A 21,176-nucleotide genomic window follows, 5' to 3' on the forward strand; every position below is an offset into this window, starting at 1 on the left:
TCTTCATCTACACACACTGTCTGCCCCTCTCGTAACTCTGTGTTACGTTCATCCCCCTTTCTGATTGAAAGCAGAGTAAGGTAATGTTAGTGGATATTCCCCAGTATGTGATGAACTCCAATGCATACTTGCCAACTTTGGAGATCACCCCTCAGCGAGAAAGAATTTTGATAGTCCTACGAATTCCTGGATGACCAGCAGAGCGGTTGTTGTGACCCTCTATGAGGACAGGTTTCCTTAGGTGAACCGGGACAAATAATTTGTTGACCGGTGTCTGAACGGGAGCAATTTTCTGGAAGTGTTGGATAGTGGTTCCCAGATCCTGAGTGAGTCCGAGATGAATAGAAGTTGACGGAACAATGGGTCAGGAGACTGAGAATGATGGGCCAAAAAACTTCGGGACAAGGAATCGGCCTTAATATTTTTGGAACCTGGACGGAAAGAAATGATGAACCTAAATCTGGTGAAGAATAGAGCCCAGCGGGCCTGCCTGGGATTCAGAGTTTTAGCAGTCTGGATATATTGGAGGTTTTTATGGTCTGTGAAGATGGTAATGGTATGTGCAGCTCCCTCTAACCAATGTCGCCATTCCTCCAATGCCAATTTAATGGGCAATAATTCACGATTTCCGACATTGTAATTACATTCAGCCGGCAGAAATTTTCTAGAGAAAAAAGCACAAGGTCTGGGTCAGGGTGTCTAAGTACTGGAGCAGAAATGAAGGCAGCTTTGAGAGCTGAGAAACTTGCCAATGCCTCTGAAGACCACTTTGCTGGGTTAGCTCCTTTTTGGGTGAGAGCAGTGATAGGAGCCACTAACGAGGAGAATGAATCAATGAACCTACGGTAAAAATTGGCGAGCCCAAGGAATCTTTGGATCGCCTTTAAGTTAGTAGGGAGGACCCAATTCTGAATTGCCTGAACTTTGGCAGGATCCATTGCGAATCCTGATGAGGAGATGATGTAACCCAGGAACGCCACTGTAGACACCTCGAATTCACATTTCTCCCGTTTTGTGTACAGATGATTTTCCCGCAATTTCAATAAAACCTGGCGGACATGCTGACGATGCTGAGATAAGGATTCGGAATAGATTAAAATGTCATCCAAATAAACAACAACTGTTTTTCCCAGGAACTCTCGTAACACGTCGTTGATCAGGTCTTGAAAGACTGCTGGAGCGTTGCACAACCCAAATGGCATTACGAGATATTCGTAATGTCCCGAATGAGTATTGAAGGCGGTCTTCCACTCATCCCCCTTCTTAATTCGGAAAAGATTGTAGGCCCCTCGGAGATCAATCTTCGAAAATATAGTGGCTGTTTTCAGTTGATCGAACAGGACAGACATTAACGGTAAAGGATACATGTTCTTAATCATGATGTTATTCAGTCCACGGAAATCAATGCAAGGTCTCAGGCTATCATCTTTTTTCGAAACGAAAAAACAACCTGCGCGTACGGGAGATCTAGAAGGGCGAATGAAACCTTTCTTCAGGTTTTCCTCTACGTAAGTCTCCATGGCCTGAGTTTCAGGGAGGGACAAAGAATATAAACGCCCTTTAGGCAACTTGGAACCAGGTACTAAATCAATCGTATTCTCGATGTGGTGGGAGTGAATCAGCTTTTTTTTTTTGCAAAAAACATCACTGAAGTCCTGGTAGGGTACCGGCAATAATTTTGGACTAGGCAGTGTGACTCTAAGAGGCAAGGTTAAGTAGGACGTAGAGCACCCGGGACTCCAACGGATAATTTCCCATCTTTTCCAGTCAATGAGGGGGTTATGACTGCAAAGCCAAGGATACCCCAGACGGAGCAGAGGGACAGGTAATTAGGTAGAAGGAGAGTTCCTCCGTATGGAGGGCTCCTACAGACAACCGAACCATTGGAGTCCTATCGAGAATAGTTCCCCCAGGCAAGGGGTTACCATCCAATCCACAGGTGGTAATGCTTGATCCTAACTTGATATCCGGAATGTCGAGCGTCAAAGCCAAATGTATGTCCAGGAAATTACCAGCTGTACCACTATCAAGAAAAGCTGTCAGATCCACGGATTTCCCACGGAAGGCTAAATGTCCAGGGACTAGCAAGGAATTTTCTGAAGAGATAATTTGAAGACTAAAGTGCCGCACCCCTTCACCTGCACTTAGGCTTTGGAGTTTCCCGGCTTATTAGGAAAAGAACGTACTAAGTGGCCAGGTTGACCACAATACATACAAAGACCTAGTGAGCGTCTTCTGGAGCGTTCTTCTGGAGGCAAGCGATAAGCGCCCAACTGCATGGGTTCAGAGGAATCGGGCAAAGTGGCACCGGAGCTGAAGGATAAATCAATGGGTACAGATGATTCCCGTTCAGTCTTCCTTTCTCTGATCCGACGATCAATTTTGATGACGAGTTGCATCAACTCCTCCAGTGAGTCAGGCACCGGATACTAGACTAAGGAATCCTTAATTTGCTCGGTAAGACCTAAGCGAAATTGACTTCGCAGTGCTGGATCATTCCAGGCACTATCGGTGGACCACCGCCGGAATTCCGCACAATATTCTTCAGCGGAGCGACGTCCCTGCCTTAATGCTCAGAGATGAGACTCAGCTGAGGCCACCCTATCTGGGTCATCGTACAATAATCCCAAAGCTTGAAAAAAAGGCATCCACGGTCTGCAAGGCTGGACTCGTTGAAGGCAAAGAGAAGGCCCAAGACTGAGGGTCTGCACCGGAGGAGCGGGGTCTCAGGCGGAAGTACAACCTGCAACTTTCCTTAAAGTTGCGGAAAGCTGACCTGCTTCCAGAGAACCGGTCCGGCAAGTTCATTTTGGGTTCCGGTGTGTCACCAGCGGGAGCTTGCTGAAGCTGCAGGTTTCTGGAAGCCTCTTCTTGGGCTGCCAATCGTTGGGATAGATTCTGCACAAATTGGGAAATCGTCTGTATCTGATTCGCCAGGATCTGGGCTGGAGACCGATTCGGTTCGTCGTTGTCCATGGCCGTATAATACCAATCTTCCTAGGCCGGTTATAATGTTAGGAACTCCCAAGCCAGTACAATGAAACTCGGGGTCTACTCCGAAGGCCCGGTGTTCACTGGAGCTCCTAGTGGTGGGGACAGACTTGGCCGCGGGCCGAAAGAGGGTCGAGTAACGTATACTGACTTAAGGAGAACCCAGGAGTGGAGTGATTGGCGGACAGTAGCGGCCAGGAAAATCAAGGTCAGAGGTCACAAGCACAGGTTCAAAATCCATGGACAAGCGAAAGGTCAGGAGCACTAGTGGAGGAGTACAATCCGGTTTCCAGGCAAATGGTCAGGGTCAGAAGCATAGGTTCAGTGGTCCAAAAACAAGCAAAGATCATACACGGGAAGTCAAACAAAGGTAATAATCACCAAGCACAGGGAGAACAAGCAGGCAGCAGAACTGAGAACAGGACGCTATAACCGGCAGTGAGGCTCAGTCCTCACTGCCCTAAATACCACTGCTAGCCAATCAGAGCCTAGCTCTGAAACAAGTCACAGCCCCTGCCTGATTAATTCCTACAGGTTGCGCTAGACTGCGCATGTGCCCAGCTGTTTAATGCACCCAGAGCGCCTGGGCAAAGTTCTTGGCGTCCAGCCGTTGCCCTGGCAACGGTCGGGCCGGATTTTCGGAAGTGACGTCCCGGTCGCCATAGCGACAGCCGGGACGTCAGAAGAAACAGGAACTGAGTCGCGGCTCGTGACATCGGTGAGCCCAAATCAAACAGAGTCTGTTTCAAACCTCTACTCTAAACAAGAAGGTTTTTGCTAAGAAGAGACAGCCTAATCTCCTGCTTTTTCCATGTGATAAAGTGTGGCTATCCACTTGGACTCTTTGCCTCCAGGTTCCTTCCTGGAAATTTGCTCCCCGCTTCATTGGTCCAGTTAAGATATCGGAGGTCATTAACCCTGTGTTGTTTAGATTGGAATTACCTTCCACCGTGAGGATACTTAATGCTTTTTATTAAGCCACTTGTTATTAACAAATTTTCTTCCTCCAATAGGCCTCCCGCGGCTGTCTCTGTACAAGACCAAGAATATGAAGTTGATGAAGTCTTAGACTCTTGTATTTCCAGGGGTTCTCTTCAATTTCTAGTTGACTGGAAGGGTTATGGACGCAAGGAGTGGTCCTGGATTCTTGATAAAGATCTTTATGCTCCAGATATTTTTTTCTAAAAACATAAGAAATTTATTCACAAACCTTTTAGTGTGCCCAGTGTCCACCCTTAAGAGAGGAGAGTACTGTTACAAACTTACCTGCTCCACATTCCTGTGTTGTTAATTTCTCTGCAGAATATATAAAGCTCACCCTGACCCTGCAGCCTTGGTCAGGAATTGAATTCATGACCCCAGTGCTGTAAGGCAGAAGTGCTAATCACTAGGCCACTGTGCTGCCCATATGGCTTAGGATTTTTCTGAGTGTGCTGTACCACTTCAGCTACTAAATCCTGCTTTGCCTCACTGTACTACACTAATGCTACAGAGTTTGCTCTCCCTGGTCCAGCCTTGGTCTCTATCAACCATCTGTCATCTATCATGTCAGTGGGCTCACCTAAGGGCCGCGATGTGCGGATCTCTGGCAGCAAAATCCATCCTGCCTTGCCACGGTTCTTGGTGAAGAATGTGGTATGCTAGGTGGACAGGCGGTGATTCCCCAGATGATTTGACCCTCAGTCCCCTGCAGACAACACAATTGCCTGCATAGATAATCAATTGGTGCAGGGTGTGGGGCGGATTGGCACCAGAGATAGCGCCCCCCCCCCCCCCCCACAAACACATCACTAAGTAGCAGATCACAGCACATGCATATAGAATTCCAATGACTAATGTTTTGTTTAAATAAATATAAACACACCCAACAACGACAGGTGTTTTCCTATATAAATACACAATTCAGTTTTTAGCACTTGCCAATTTGAATGTAATTAAAACTCCTAAATTCCTTGTTACCTTGCCAGCCTATTGTAAAATCTGGACAGGCTCTTAAAGGTTACTGAGTATATTCAGAGAAGATCACTTAGATATTTGAAATGGATGCCTAGCTAAAAAACAGATAGGCTGGTTTTTAAATTCATATGGTACAGTTATTTTTTTTTTTTAAAAGATGACCGCACATACATACACATGCTTTCATTAAAAAAGAAAAAGAGAAGAAAACTTAAAAATGTTATGAAATCTACTAATATTATGTAAAAACGTGGCTGTTATGGAGTCAAACATAGATCATCCATTATGTTAGCTGAAGATGCAGATACAGTGGAAGAATAGGAGGACCTCGAGGAGGACACCTATGATGTGGAAAATACACACAAGGATGAGGAAGTGGAGACAGTGGGCAGTCTTCCAACCTCCAACAATTCTATAGCAAAATGTACTATTCCAATCAAATATTGTACAAAAAACACACATCAACTCAACACAACCCTCACCCTTATCCATTAAAATTTCCAACACATTGACACTACCCGACCTCCTTGCCCAATATGTCACCACTAACCTTCCTGCCCTGATGCCACATGTTTTCCCTCCTGCCCCTATGCCACATGATAATACTTCTTCCCTTATGACACACATTTCCTCTCCTTTCCCAAATGCAGCATTTCCTCACTCCTGCCCCTATGCCAAATTCCTCTGCTTAAGCTCCTATGCCCTAAGTTTTCCCTTATTATACTCCCAAAGTTTACGCTCATTTTCCTCCCAAAGTTTTCTCTCATTATTCTCACCAAGTTTACCCTCACTATCCTCTCCAGATTTGACCTCAGCATCCTCCCCAAAATTACCCCCCCTTCTGCTGCCCTATGCTGAACACTGCCCTCTGCTGCCCCAATGACCTGTGTTGTCACACTGCCCTTAGTTGCCCCTCCACCCTCTGCTGCTGCACTTCCTTCTGCTTCTCCGCCACCATTGCGGTGCACATCACACGTAACACAGAGTCAAGGAAAGAGACCCATCGCTAAAAATGATGGCCCAGGGGACAAGTGTGGACACAAAAATAAAAATTATATTTACACGTGTGGTTTGGTTTGTCACGTTTTGTTGTTTTGATTTTCCATATATTGCACAAATTTGTCCATTTAATTTAAGCATTACATCTGAAGCAAAGCCCAAAAGGTACTTACATATAAAGTATGATGAAATCACATATTCTATATAGTCCGAATAGTCTTGGGAATATGGAGGACTAGGAGCGATGTCATCCACTTCCTGACCTGCAACCTCGGCATCTTCACCACTTCTCTTGGAAAACTAATAAGCTCCTTTGGATTTCTGTATCATCTCTATGCAGATGATACACAAATCTATCTATCCTCTCCTGATCTTTCACCATCTGTGTTGTCTCGCGTTACTGACTGTCTTTCTGCCATTTCATCTTGGATGTCTTCTCGCCAACTCAAACTCAATCTTTCAAAAACTTAATTAATAATATTCCCACCCAAAAACAGAAGCTTCCTGCCTGACATTATTATTATTATTATTATTATTTATTTATAAGGAGCCACAAGGTTTCCGTAGCGCTGAACACAGTACAAACAATGGACAGTACAGGGAATAACAGTACAGAACAATAAACAACTAGTACCAAAACTTCAGAGGCTCCAGGCAAAGCAGATGTAATGGAGTAGGAGCAGAAGAGAAGGTAGAGAGACAGGAGGGAGAAGGGCCCTGCTCATAAGAGCTTACATCATAAAGGGAGGGGAAACAGACGGCCGGCACATTTCTATTTCTGTTGATAAAAGGACCATAAATCCCACCCCGCAAGCCTGTTGCCTAGGTGTAATCCTTGATTCACAACTGACATTTATTTCCCACATCAACTCTATATCTAAAAGATGTTACATACACCTAAAGAACATTTCCAGAATACGCACATAACTGACACAAGACACTGCAAAAACATTAAATCATGCACTCATCATCTTCCGCATTGAATATTGCAATTCCCTCCTTACTGGTCTTCCCAAAGTCAGACTTGAACCCCTACAATCTATTTTGCATGCAGCGGCTAGATTGATTTTCCTTGCAAACCGTTATTCCTCTTCTGAGCCACTCTTTCAGTCTCTACATTGGCTGCCTGTATTTCAACGAATCCAATATAAAATTCTTCTACTAACATATGAGGCCATCAACAAAATTGCACTGACATACATCTCCTCACTTGTCTCAAAATATCTCCCAACTAGACACCTCCATTCTGCACAAGATCTACGTCTCTCTTCCACTCTCATCACATCCTCCCATTCTCGGTTGCAGGATTTTATCCGGGCTGCACCCACTTTGTGGAATTCCCTCCCACACACAGTAAGACTTTCCTCTATCTAGTCTAAAAAACCTTCAAGCGCTCACTGAAAACTACAGATGGGCGGGCTCGGTTCCCCGAGAACCGAAACTCGGTACTCTCCCGCCCGCTCGGAATCCAAATCGAGGCCGAACGTCATTGTGACATCGTCGAATCTCACGGCTCGGTTCTCACGATACTTGAAAATTATAAATACCTTCCTCCACAGCAATCCATCGCCATTTGACAGAGGGAGAGAGCAGGGTGTAGTCACAGGCTGATTAGAGCAGGGACAGACAATACAATTCTGATTCCAATTCTGCTAACAATCGATAGAGAAGAGAGGAGGATAGAGGAGTCTTTTTTTTTTCTTCAATATTTGGCACTGCAAGTGCTTTTTGGGTGTCCCCCATTCTTTCGCATTAATATTTCTGGCTGTCAAAAGTACTATCTGTCGGCATATTTAAAAAATAATTTTTAGCACTCCCAAGTGCTTTTGGGGTGTGTCCCATTCTTTTGCATTAATATTTCTGGCTGTCAAAAGTACTATCTGTCAGCAGATTTAAAAAATAATTTTTAGCACTCCCAAGTGCTTTTGGGGTGTCTCCCATTCTTTTGCATTAATATTTCTGGCTGTCAAAAGTCATATTTGTCAGCAGTATTTAAAACAATTTGTAGCACTACAAGTGCATGGGCTCATAATGGATTCTAAGCAGTCCACATATGAGCAGAATCAGCAACCAGGTTTTGTCACCAGTCCTGATGGTAGTGTTCCCAGTACGTCATCTGGGAAAGGCGATGTCAAACTACACAGTCTTTTGAAATCAATCAAAAAAACACACACCAAAACAAAATTTACCGTGTTAAAGCGCAAAAGAAGTGTAACTGAGGAAAAGTTAACTGCCGATGAAAAAAAAATTGCCAACATGCCATTCTACACATGCAGTGGCAAAAAAAGAATGAGGCCTTGGCCTTTCTCTATTAGTGGCAGATCAAAAAATGTTACTGAGCCTTTTTCTTGTACGGACACTCGTGACAAAGCAAAACCAAGTAATTTGGAGTCTAAAAGTGGTGCACGAGTACTGTTACGCGTGAAAGCCGAGCTGCAAGAAAATAGTAAAGCATTAGAGGATAATGTATGCTCTGAATCAGAAATGACACCAATCCCTGTGGAGAGTCCATCCACCAGTGGTATGTCTAATCGTGAGCATTCTGTTAGTGACAGTGTACCCATAAAGAAGGTTCCTTTCAGCAGTTCTGCTGATGTGTGCCTTAACAGCCCGAGTGTAGTCAGTGATACACCAATTGAGGATGCCACTTTTGAATTAGAAGAGGATAAGGGGGAGATTTGTGTAGGCTACGAGGGCACTAATGATGATGTTGATGATTATGATGCAGACAGATACCAAATTGCCTTTCTCAATTTCTATTTATATTCTAGACTCTATAACGGCTGAATAGTTTACTATTTTACTCTTAGTTGAGAGGGGGTCTGATGCAGACAGATACCAAACTACCTTGGTCCATTTATTTTTACTTTCTAATTCCACACACAGTCTATGCAGGCTGCTTTTTTTCTTTTCAACTACAAGTGGAGTGCGGGGGGGGGGGGAGGGTCATAGATAGCCACCAAACTACCATGGTCCATTTATTTTTACTTTCTAATTCCACAGTCTATGCAGGCTGCTTTTTTATATTCAACTATAAGTGGAGGGCGTGGGGGGGGGGGGAGCATAGATAGCCACCAATCTACAAGTGGAGGGCGGGGGGCACATATAGCCACCAAACTACCGGGGTCCATTTATTTTTACTTTCTAATTCCACAGTCTATGCAGGCTGCTTTTTTTCTATTCAACTACAAGTGGAGGGTGTAATATACACCCAAAGACGATGGCTGCATTGCCAATAGGCAAAGATGAAGAGGAAGACAACCAGGTTTGTGTGGAGAATTAAGGACGGCCTACCAGAGATTCAACTGTTTTCTTCCTAATTTATTAGCTTTAGAATTACCTTACTTATCCAAGAAACAGGTGGAGCACTACATTAGGTTATTTTATGCCCAAAAACATTGATTTTTAATCAAAATAGCAAAAGAAAACCAAACAAAACCAAAACACGCAAGGGCGGTTTTGCAAAACCAAAACCAAAACACGAAGGTAATCCAGATCCAAAACCAAAAACAAAACCAAAACACAGGGGTCAGTGAGCATCTCTACTGAAAACCCACCTCTTCAGACAAGGTTATGATATTCCTCAACCACCATCTTAATTTCCCTAGATTACCCTATTACCATCCTCTACACAGCTAACGAAAGACAACAACCCTCTGACCAACATTGCAACACACACACACACACAGCTCACTCAATACTTTTACCTTTGCATTCTAGCTGGTCCATTGTGCATAATGTTGTAGCACATGCACTTGTGTTTCAAACTCCCATTGTCCTATAGATTGTAAGCTTGCGAGCAGGGTTCTCTTACCTCTCTGTCTGTATGTATTACCCAGTATTGTCTTATTAATGTTTGTTCCCAATTGTAAAGTGCTACAGAATTTGCTGGTGCTATATATAAATAAATGTTGATGATAATGATGATGATCTTCCACCCATGGAACGCCACTCCTGATCATGATTTTATGGAATTCCACAAACAGAGCAAAGATGTTGGGCGCATACGTAAGAGCTCGCCAGACCGGTCAAGGCAACAGAATCTGGCCTTTAAAAGGCTACAAATCCACTCTATAACCGATCTGTTGGACTTATGCACCAAATTGTATACGACTTTTTGCTCTGTGCGGATTTAATATGGGAGTAAGGAGCCAAGGGCGGAAAAGGGTACAGGTGGAAACCTTTAAAGAGTAAGAAGAACGGAAAAGACAATTATTAGTAACTAGTAACTAAACATACAAATAATTAGGGAGATAATTTAACATAATATGGTGCTACTGTAATGCTACATTATTTGACAATTGATTCTACAAGTACACCATAATGGAAAGAGTGATAATATTTTTGCAAAGGTGCTAGACCTACCCAGTGCCGCAACTAGACATTTTGGTGCCCTGGGAGAGACAGGGTACCGTCGCCCCCCATCTAAGTGGGAGTGGCATTTGTCAAGTGGGTGTGGCCAACCTAATGTGGGTGTGTCTAGCACTTTACTTAAAGAATTTGTATATATATGTATATATATATACACACACAGTGGTGGGATTCCAATAAATTAACAACCGGCTCTCTGCCCTAATGACTATTTAAAGCATGCAAAAAATATATAGTGATATGTATTGTGCACTTAATTCTCAAATAAGAATTGTGATAGTAAATTATGTGTTTTATTTGTATAATGGGTCAATGTAACTTAAATACTGCAGTATGTGTAGGTTGAAGTGACTTTAAGATATTGTGAAAAAAAATTGTGATCCCTTATCCTTGTCTCTCAAACAAACATTGGTGAGAGAGAGAGAGAGAGAGATCAAAAAACAATGTTATTTACCCGAGGACCTGCAGACTTGGGAGGGGACACAAACAGCAGACCTGGAGGAGAGTGCAGACACGACGCAGCGGTGCATGGCAGCGGAGCCTTTCACTCAAGATATGCCTTTGACTTCTGCAGTGGAACGCATGTGCGTTCCACAGACAGGAAGTTCGGTATTTGGAACGCAAATGCCGAACTTCCTGTCGGTGGAACACGCATGCATTCCACTGCGGAAGTCAAAGGCTTTTCTTATCACTGGCAACAGAGCTAGGTAGCGGGCGGATGCTGCGCCCTCTTTGGGCTTGCGCCCTGGGCGACGGCACCGCCCGCACCACCCTAGTTACGGCTCTGGACCTACCATTTATGATTACAGTGTATACCAATATATTTAATTTAGGACTGCAAAGGGTTACTTGCAAATAATGATATGAAAGTAAATAGTACCTAATAGACATGCGTCACCATGTGGCCTTGCACTCCTTGCCTCTGTTGTAATCTGTGCCACATGTCTGATTGCCTGAAGGCAAATGAGTCATGGGTGCTCCCGGCCATCTAGCAACCAGGCACAGGATGTCCATGTTGATATGAAGTGGTAACCGATAGCAACGGACCACCTCAGCATCAGACATCCCACAGAGGCTGACATGCGGCCTGAAGGCACGCCCCTTGGGCCGGCGATGATGTACCAGTTGCTGGTTTTGGAGGAGACGACGCCTGTCGTCCACCAGATTCCCGGCTTCCACCATGGCCATGCCTGGCTATATGTGAGAAAGTTGGATGAAAAAATATAAAATATCTAATGCCTTGCAGATTTTGTAGTCTCCTTGTAAATTATACAATAGAGACATGCTTACAACTAGCATGGATCTATTAAGGCTCATAACCATGTTTCTGTAAAATAGTCCAAAAAAATATAAAAGTAAAAATGGCATGAAATTTTTGAAACATGACAATTTAATTTAATTCTAAAAAAAACAAAACAATCACATTACAAATGTATGGTATTACATAAGCGTACATAATAGACGACATAGGCAAGACTTTTAAAAGCTTGTTAAGTACACAAGGACAATGCAAAGTATGCAAGCATGTAGGAATTGTACAACACTCACATAACATTTTAAAACAGACAAGCATTGGTATTGTGTGACATTGCTTCATTAAAAATGTCTGAAAATTATTTGAAAAGCAGAGACTATTTCAAACATTTGCACAAGTTTTCACTGCTTGTACAATATAAAAGAACGTACCTCTTTGGTATATCACAATACTATAAGCCTGAGAACGCAATAGAATGTAATTATCCAGTTGGCAAAATGGCACCAATGAAATCTCCTTCTGTTGTTCTTATAAAGTGTTTTATAACGAGATGAGCGTGCACAGGTATGCAGGTAAATAGTCCATTCTCCCATTAGTTGAGGAATGTTGTTTTTGGTCTTCACTATTATCCATGAGTTAGATTTGACCTTAAGAAGATGCAAACCTTACGTATGAAAAACAGTGTACCTCTGCATACGCCGGAGCTTGAAACGCATACACCAGCCGGGAAAATGCCTTTACTGTACTTTGACTATGTGCATCTGCTCCTCCCCCCCCCCTATTCCGCCACTGAAATCAGAGGCTGTCGCAAGTCTCTGTTGCGCTCGAAGATTAATTGGATGCTGCTGCATTCTCTGGCGTATGCTCCTCTCCTTGACAGTGCGATTTTACGCAAAACATGCAACCAACAAAGAAAATATCTAATTAAGTTGTTGCCTCCCCCTAGTTAAAGCCCCAGGGCAACTGTATGCAGCCATTTTTCCCAGGACTCAGCTCCGCCTGTCATACAGAACAAACCGGTGGCGGAACTACCACTGGTGCAGCAGATGCAGTGCACTGGGGAACTGGCGAGCTCTCTCCTCCCCACTTCCCTACATCGCTACTTCTGTTTCTGGAACAGACACATTCATTTTGGCAACCAACATTAAATAGTGGCAAGAGGAAGGAGGGTATGCGCCAGAGGACCAATTACAAACTACAATCTCTTGATTGTTTTTGATTTTACCTATGGGGTTACACCCCCTGTGTCTATATTATACAAGTTCACGCCTTCACAGTTCCGCGATCCGCCCTTTCCCTCGTAGTAAGCGGCAAGCTAGCGCAAGTGTAAATTGTGTCCAGGATGCAGGCGGATATGGTGCTTGCTGCAGATGCGTGATAGTGGTTTTGTGGTCAATGCGCCTAAAATGGACTTTGCGTCCGACTCTAAATGAGGCCCTGAGTATCTGCCCCAGCTACTATAGGCACCTACTTTTAAGCTTGCATGCATCTTTATTTTTAGGCATTTGTTCTGGCCGGAACCATGCGACTATTACCTTGTGTACATCACCTTGTTTATGTACCACCAGTGTATAAATTGCATTGTTTGTCTTATAACTCATAGTTTGAATAAAAAATCACAATTTATTTAACCAAATTTATTTTACCACCATCCATAACCATCATATATTCTCCAATACACACTCATTTCAGCCCTGGTACTTTACTTCTCCACTATATCAATAAAGAATAATATTAATAATAAGAAGAAGAAGAACTATTATTCTTATTATCTGATGCAGAAGGGAAGAGATAATTACATTTCCAACCCAAAAATCTTATATATAGCTATTGTATAAAATATTCTAATTTGGAATATTTGTTGTATAATTTTTTCAATCAGTTGGCTTTTTCCTGATTATTCTTACAACTGCTTATTGTTTCATCTAAAATGAGTATCTTTTTTTGCTTGCATGTAATATATTTTCAAAAGAGACATTTTATATTTTTTTCCACATGATCACGTGTTTCCAGAGTCCAATGAGGCAAATAATTTAAAACCGATTCAGTCTTTTGTTATTAAAAGGGACCCTGGCTTCAGACATGAACTCATCACAACTAAGACTGAAGTGCAGTACAGAAATTCTCTGTGCCCTGTAAAGCATAAATCAAGCATATTTTTTCTTTTTTTTTCTTTGCGGTGGAACAATTAGAGTAAAATATTGTATTCAAGGTCCACGGTTTAGCAGTTTCACTTTGTAAGCGATAACAAACGTCTTTACATCTGGACTATTCTTAAAACTATTACCGAACAAGAGCCACATTAAAGTAAGTGTTCTTTTCTAAGGTATGGTTATGGTTATAAATATATATACACTTTTTTATTAATATGGTGTTTTTATCTGATAGTGCTGTGGGGTTTTCAAAGTTCTCACTTTAGATAAATAATTCTTCATTAACCGATTTAAACTGGAATTCTACTAAACTGTTGTGCCTTAGTTGTTGGTTTAAAATGCTTTAACGATTCTCTCAAAGCTAAAAAACTGGCGGGTTCCAGGAAAGGAAACGTACAATATTTAATTGTGTTTGAGGAGGAGAAGCTTATTAACTTGATTACAAAATACAAGGATTACGGAAGATTACAGACATTTTAGAACTGACTCCATTTTAATATCTATCTCCAGCCGTAAATAAATTAGATAAGAGTGGGCCCACGTCAATTCAAAGCTCTTCAGCGTTACATTACTGTGGAACATGTTGCCGGCTTATAAATACAATACATATATCTATATATATATATATATATATATATATATATAAGAGAGTCTGTGTGTTTGTGTGTAAAAATCTGTAATAGATGAGTACACTCACATGCTCTCCACAAAAAGCTATTAAAACATGTGTCCTGAGTCATTAAGGGGAGCAACATATAAAAAATGGAGTAACTTTGCACCTGGGAAAATCAGGTTGCATTGGAGGGGGGGTAAATTTAAAATGTGGGGTCAGATTTATAGTTGGGGTACCAGATCAACTTTAGATTTTAGTATAAAAATTAAGCTATCAAGTATTTGTGTGCTACATAAAAAAAACAGCCACTGCTTTGCTTATGTGCAAAATAATAAACTAATTTGCACCCCTTGCGTTGTGACAAACGTACTCCTTTTTTTTTTTTTTTTTTACTTTGCTCTCCTTAATGACTCAGGCCCATGGACTCTACTCTTGACTTTTCATTTGTGAGGCAATTTTCTTCAGGACATATAAAGGGTTTGTTTAAATGCTGCTTACTGTGAAATATATGTGTATATTTATGAAAAATGCATATTTTAATTTTGCATTAATATAGAAAAGAAATTTAGAGATAACTTGTGATGGTAGATGTCCTCTGTTCTCTGACTGAGCTGCTTGTCTGTTTAAATATGTGTAAACATAAGGCATACTTGCCTACTCTCCCGGAATTACCGGGAGGCTCCCGAATTTCGGGGAGTCCTCCCGGACTCCTGGAAGAGTAGGCAAACCTCCCAGATTCGCCGAAAGTCACGACATTGAATGGCGGGGGTGGGGCATTAAGCCCAGCCCCCGCTATTCAGTGCAATGAATTTCGACATTTCATAGTGGTCGGCGGGATATGGTGGCGCGGCAACGTCACCACGCCCCCTCCTACCCTCTACCCCCTGTCACAAGACTTCCCTCGGGGGAGAAGTTTTGAAATGTTGCCATGTAGGACATAAGGTGAAATATGTCAATACAATAAAATGTAATGTAAACTTCTCAACATAAGAAAACTAAAAAGAAGGTATTTCTGTTACCTGTTGTGGGATAATGAGTATCACCACAACGAGGCAGAATGCATATTTTAAATCTAGATCGACAAAATAAATAAAGAAGAAATATTCAACCTTATAGTAGGACATGCTAGCTTTCCATCCCCACATGTATATATATATATATATATATATAAAATCACCTGTAATATATTTAATCTTTAAGTCTCATGTGATGCAGATTACAATTGGTTCCAGTATATATCTTTTTGTCAATGTTTTGTTGATGTTAATAGAAACTGAAAGGGTAATTTGGAAAATATTGTTTGTCCAACTAAATAGAATACGGCGGCTTGATTTCAATATTTTATTATATAACATAAATAAATATCATTCTCGTTTTCTCTGTAACTTGGATGTGAATTATAGAGATTTCATAGTTCAGCAATTACTTAACCTCATATCACGTGAACAACTCACATCCAAACATGAGCTGCCTCTTCAGCCAAATACACACTGCTGCTTCATAGTTTATAGTTGGTCAACCAATATATTTTCTATACAACAGTCCAGAGGAGCACCTGATACATTTGTAACAGTTGCCTAAGACTAAAATGTAGAAAAACAAACACAGACATCAATGTTTTGTGTAATTCATACTAAGGGTGTGCACCGGGCACTTTTGGTGTTTTGGGTTTTGGGTTCTGATTAGCTTGAGGTTTTGGGTTCTGATTTGTTTTGCCAAAACACCCCACGAAAGGTTTTGGTTCTGATTTCGGGTTTTGGGTTCTGATTTTTTCTTTAAAAAGCATAAAAAGTGCTAAAATCAATTATTTTGGTTTTTTGTTCACTCCTACACTATTATTAACCTCAATAACATTCATTTCCACTAATTTCCAGTCTATTCTGAACACATCACACCTCACAATATTGTTTTTAGTCCAAAAGGTTGCACCAAGGTAGCTGGATGTCTAAGCTAAGCGACACAAGTGGGCGGCACAAACACGTGGCCCATCTAGGAGTGGCACTGCAGTGGCAGACAGGATGGCAGTTTGAAAAACTAGGCCCCAAAGAGCACATAATGGCCAAAAAACAGGTGCAAGCTGGAATTGTCCTTGGGCCCTCCCACCCACCCTGATGTTGTTGAAATAGGACATGCGCACTTTAACAAACCAATCATTTCAGCGACAGGGCCTACCAAACTACTGTGGCTGAAATGATTGGTTTGTTTGGACCCCCACAAAACGAGCTGGCAAAGAAAAAAAAGAGGTGCAAGATGGAATTGTCCTTGGGCCCTCACACCCACCCTTATGTTGTTGAAATAGGACATGCACACTTTAATAAACCAATCATTTCAGCGACAGGGCCTATCAAACTACTGTGGCTGAAATGATTGGTTTGTTTGGGCCCCCACACCAAAAAAACTGTTCATCTCTCCCTGTACAAACTAAACTGGCTCTACTAAGGCAAGAAGTCGTCCTCATACTCATCCTCTGATTCCTCGCCCCCTTCAGTGTGTACTTCCTCATCCTCACACATTATCATTTCGTCCCCGCTGGACTCCACAACCACAGGTCCCTCTGTAGTCTCTGAAGGGCAGTGCTGTTCTTGATTGAAGAATTGATAATTCATTTTTATGAACATCATTTTTTCAACGTTTTGCGGAAGCAACCTCCTTCGCCGCTCACTGACCAGGTTCCCCGCTGCACTAAAAACTCTTTCGGAGTACACACTGGAGGGGGGACAACTCAGGTAAAATAGAGCCAGTTTGTACAGGGGCTTCCAAGCTGGCTTTTTTTCCTGCCAGCAAGAATATGGACTGTCTGACATGTCTACTTGGATTGTGTCAGCAAAGTAATCCTCCACCATTTTTTCAATTGTGACAGCATCCAATGCAGCGACAGTAGACATGTCTGCAATGGTTGGCAGGTCCTTCAGTCCGGACCAGATGTTCTCAGCATCCCCGCCAGCGGGTCTTTTAGGAAAGCTGAGCTTTTTCCTCGCAGCCACAGGTGTTGAAGTAAATGGAGGAGCTGTTGGCATGTCACGGTCCTCTTCAGAGGACAATCTCCTGACCAGCAGGTCTTTGCACCGCTGTAGACTTGTGTCCGCCGGAAACAGAGACACAACAAACGCTTTAAACCAAGGATCCAGCACGGTGGCCAGAATGTATTCCTCTGACTTTAAAAGAGTGACCACCCTTGGATCCTGGCAAAGCGTACGAAGGGCTTCATCCACAAGAGCTACATGCTTGGTGGAATCGCAATGCTTAACAGCTCCTCCCTCACTTTCTCCAGCTGCTTCTGCAACAGCCTGATCAGGGGAATCACCTGACTCAAGCTGGCAGTGTCGGAACTGACTTCTCTTGTGGCAAGTTCAAATGGCTGGAGAACCTTGCACAACACAGAAATCAGTCTCCAATGCGCTTGACTAAGGCGCATCCCCACTCCTCTTCCTATGTCGTAGGTGGCTGTGTAGGCTTGAATGGCCTTTTGCTGCTCTTCCATCCTCTGCAGCATATAGAGGGTGGAGTTCCAGCGCATCACAACCTCTTGTTTGAGGTGATGGCAGGGCAGGTTCAGCCTTTTTTGATGTTGCTCGAGTCTGCGGTAGGCACTGGCAGAATGCCGAAAGTGTCCAGCAATTTTGCGGGCCACCGCAAGCATCTCCTGCACACCCCTGTCACTCTTCAGGTAATGCTGCACCACCAAATTAACGGTGTGGGCAAAACATGGGACGTGCTGGAAATTGCCCATATGTAATGCCCGCACAATGTTACTGGCGTTGTCTGACACCACAAATCCTCAGGAGATTTTAAGCGGGGTAAGCCACTGAGAGATTATTTCCCTCAGTTTCTCTAAGAGGTTGTCAGCATTGTGCCTCTTATTAAAACCGGTGATACACAACGTTGTTTGCCTTGGAACGAGCAGCCGTTGTGGAGATGCTACTACTGATGCAGCTGCTGCTGTTGTTGTGGAAGGCGATGCATCTACCCAGTGGGCTGTCACAGTCATGTAGTCGTTCATTTGCCCTGAACCACTTGTCCACATGTCGGTGGTTAGGTGGACAGTGGGTACAACCGCATTTTTCAGAGCACTGAGGACACTTGTTCTTACTTCTCTGTACATCTTTGGTATCGCCTGCCTAGTGAAGTGGAATCTCAACGGGATTTGGTACCGGGGACACAATACCTCCATCAACCGTCTAAATCCCACTCCACTGATGGCGGACACCGGACGCATGTCTAACACCAACATTGCTGTTATTGACGCAGTTATCCGCTTTGCCATATAATGACTAGTGTCGTACTTGGTGCTCATCGCAAATGACTATTGGACGGTCAATTGTTTGGTGAAAGACGTAGTGGTCTTACGACTTCTCCTCTGGGAAGATGACCGACTACCAGCAGCAACAGCAGCAGTAGCAGTAGTAGGCGTACCGCTGCAGGATTCCTCGGATGAATCCCGTATTGTAGAGGACTCAGTCTGGCTGGTGACATGGCCTGCAGGACTAAATCTGATGGAGATCGTGGAGGAAGTTGACGAGGAGGGTGTTGGTGGTGTGTATCCAACAGGACCAAGGGATTTAGGTGTCCCTGGACTGCTGACGGTCCTAGCCACAGGTCCTGAACTAAACACTGAATTATGAAGGTTCTTCAGGTGACGTATAAGTGAGGATGTCCCTAGGTGGCCAAGATCCTTACCCCTGCTTATTTGAGCTTTACATAAGCTACATATGGCCATACATTTGTTGTACGGATTCGGATAGAAATAACTCCAGACCGAAGAGGTGGATTTTTTGGTCTTCTGACCAGGCATGACAATGGGCTTTTTCATCCCATGGACAACAACTGTTTCCCCCCCCTGGTGGCTCATTTATGATAACCACATCAGCATCCTCCTCGTCAAGTTCCTCCTCAGCGCCAACTACATCAATATCCTCCTCCCAGTGTACAACATTCACACCTTTATTAGCCAAATCTGTAACTGGACTGTGGGTGATTCTTCCAGCATATGCAGAGGGCGTGCTGCAAATGGTTGAAGCAGCAACCTCTTCCCGTACAGTGATGGGAAGGTCAGGCTTCGCAACCACAAAAACCCTTGGACTGGCTGGACTTGGACTAGTTGTTGATGACAGCTTAAGTCTCTTAAATTTGTTAGAGGGGGGGGAGAAGTGCTTAGATCCATGGGTGAAGCTGAACCACTAGTCATGAACACGGGCCAGGGCCTAAGCCGTTCCTTGCCACTCCGTGTCGTAAATGGCATATTGGCAAGTTTACGTTTCTTCTCAGATGATTTTAATTTTCTTTTTTTGCTAATTTTTGGGAAATTTGGGTTTTTGGATTTTACATGCCCTCTACTAGGAGATTGGGCATCGGCCTTGGCAGACGACGTTGATGGCATTTCATCATCTATGTCATGACTAGTGGCAGCAGCTTCAGCATTAGGAGGAAGTAGGTCTTGTTCTTTCCCTACTTTATCCTCCAAATTTTTGTACTCCATTATATGCAGCACTAATGAGTGTACCCCTAAACCACACACACTTTGGAAATGCTTAAAAATTGAACGTAGTAAATGTAATATAGATTGCAGTACCTATTCTCTGGAACTGCTTAAAAAATCAACGTAGTAAATGTAATATAGATTGCAGTACCTATTCTCTTGCACTGCTTAAAAATTGAACGTAGTAAATGTAATATAGATTGCAGTACCTATTCTCTGGAACTGCTTAAAAAATCAACGTAGTAAATGTAATATAGATTGCAGTACCTATTCTCTTGCACTGCTTAAAAATTGAACGTAGTAAATGTAATATAGATTGCAGTACCTATTCTCTGGAACTGCTTAAAAAATCAACGTAGTAAATGTAATATAGATTGCAGTACCTATTCTCTTGCACTGCTTAAAAATTGAACTTATTAAATGTAATAGAGATTGCAGTACCTATTCTCTGGAACTGCTTAAAGAATGAACGTGGTAAATGTAATATAGATTGCAGTTCCTATTTTTTGGACTGCTGAAACAGTGAACGCAGTAATATAGATTGCAGTTCCTATTTTTTGGACTGCTTAAACAGTGAACGTAGAAATATAGATTGCAGTTCCTATTTTTTGGACTGCTGAAACAGTGAACGTAGTAATATAGATTGCAGTTCCTATTTTTTGGACTGCAGAAACAGTGAATGTAGGTATTGCAGTACTAATATTTCAGGACTGCAATAATATATTGCTCTAGAATTTTTGTAGACTTTTTAAATTATTTTTTAATATTTTTTTTTACTTTTTTTTGTATAATTTTTTTTTATTTATTTTTTTTATTTTTTTTTGGAGTTTTTAATAATTAGACAATTACTATATACTTAGCACAAAAATGCACAGGACTAAAGCACCACTGGACTCAGCAGGACAGACACTGGCCAAAGCACCACTGGACTTAGCAGGACAGAGCACAGGACAAAAGGACCACTGGACTCAGCAAGGACAGAGCACTGGACACAAGCATAAAGCACCACTGGACTCAGCAAGGACAGACCACTGGACACAAGCATAAAGCACAACTGGACTGATCACGCAGGAGTACCACTACCCTACAACCTCCCTCTACCCTGATCACAGCCCAAATGAAAATGGCGGCCACTAGCGGGGAATTTATGCAATCCGAGTCTCGCGAGATCCGACGCGAGACTTAGACGTCAGAACCTCAGTTTCATTTTTTTTGGCGCCGGAAATACCCGAACAGTGCTCGGATCCCGTCGGATCCGCACTGTTCGGGTGGGCTCGGATTAGCGGAATCCGAGCCCGCTCATCCTTAATTCATACTGATGAATTATATTATTTGTTCAGTATAAGTAGATACTCTTATTCT

General features: G+C 42.7%; 2 protein-coding genes across 2 annotated transcripts in view; both read left to right on the top strand.

Annotated features, from left to right (window-relative positions):
• PSMB7 (proteasome 20S subunit beta 7) overlaps positions 1 to 21,176 on the top strand; it is a 979,390-nt gene that overhangs the window by 228,354 nt on the left and 729,860 nt on the right. The gene's annotated exons all lie outside the window — the stretch shown is intronic.
• NR5A1 (nuclear receptor subfamily 5 group A member 1) overlaps positions 13,645 to 21,176 on the top strand; it is a 170,486-nt gene continuing 162,954 nt past the window's right edge. The window contains exon 1 of the mRNA XM_075184712.1: positions 13,645 to 13,879. The gene's annotated coding sequence lies outside the window, so the exon portion shown is untranslated. The remainder of the gene's footprint in view (positions 13,880 to 21,176) is intronic.

The sequence above is a fragment of the Mixophyes fleayi genome, chromosome 9, assembly GCF_038048845.1.
Source record: "Mixophyes fleayi isolate aMixFle1 chromosome 9, aMixFle1.hap1, whole genome shotgun sequence".
Classification (NCBI taxonomy): domain Eukaryota; kingdom Metazoa; phylum Chordata; class Amphibia; order Anura; family Limnodynastidae; genus Mixophyes; species Mixophyes fleayi.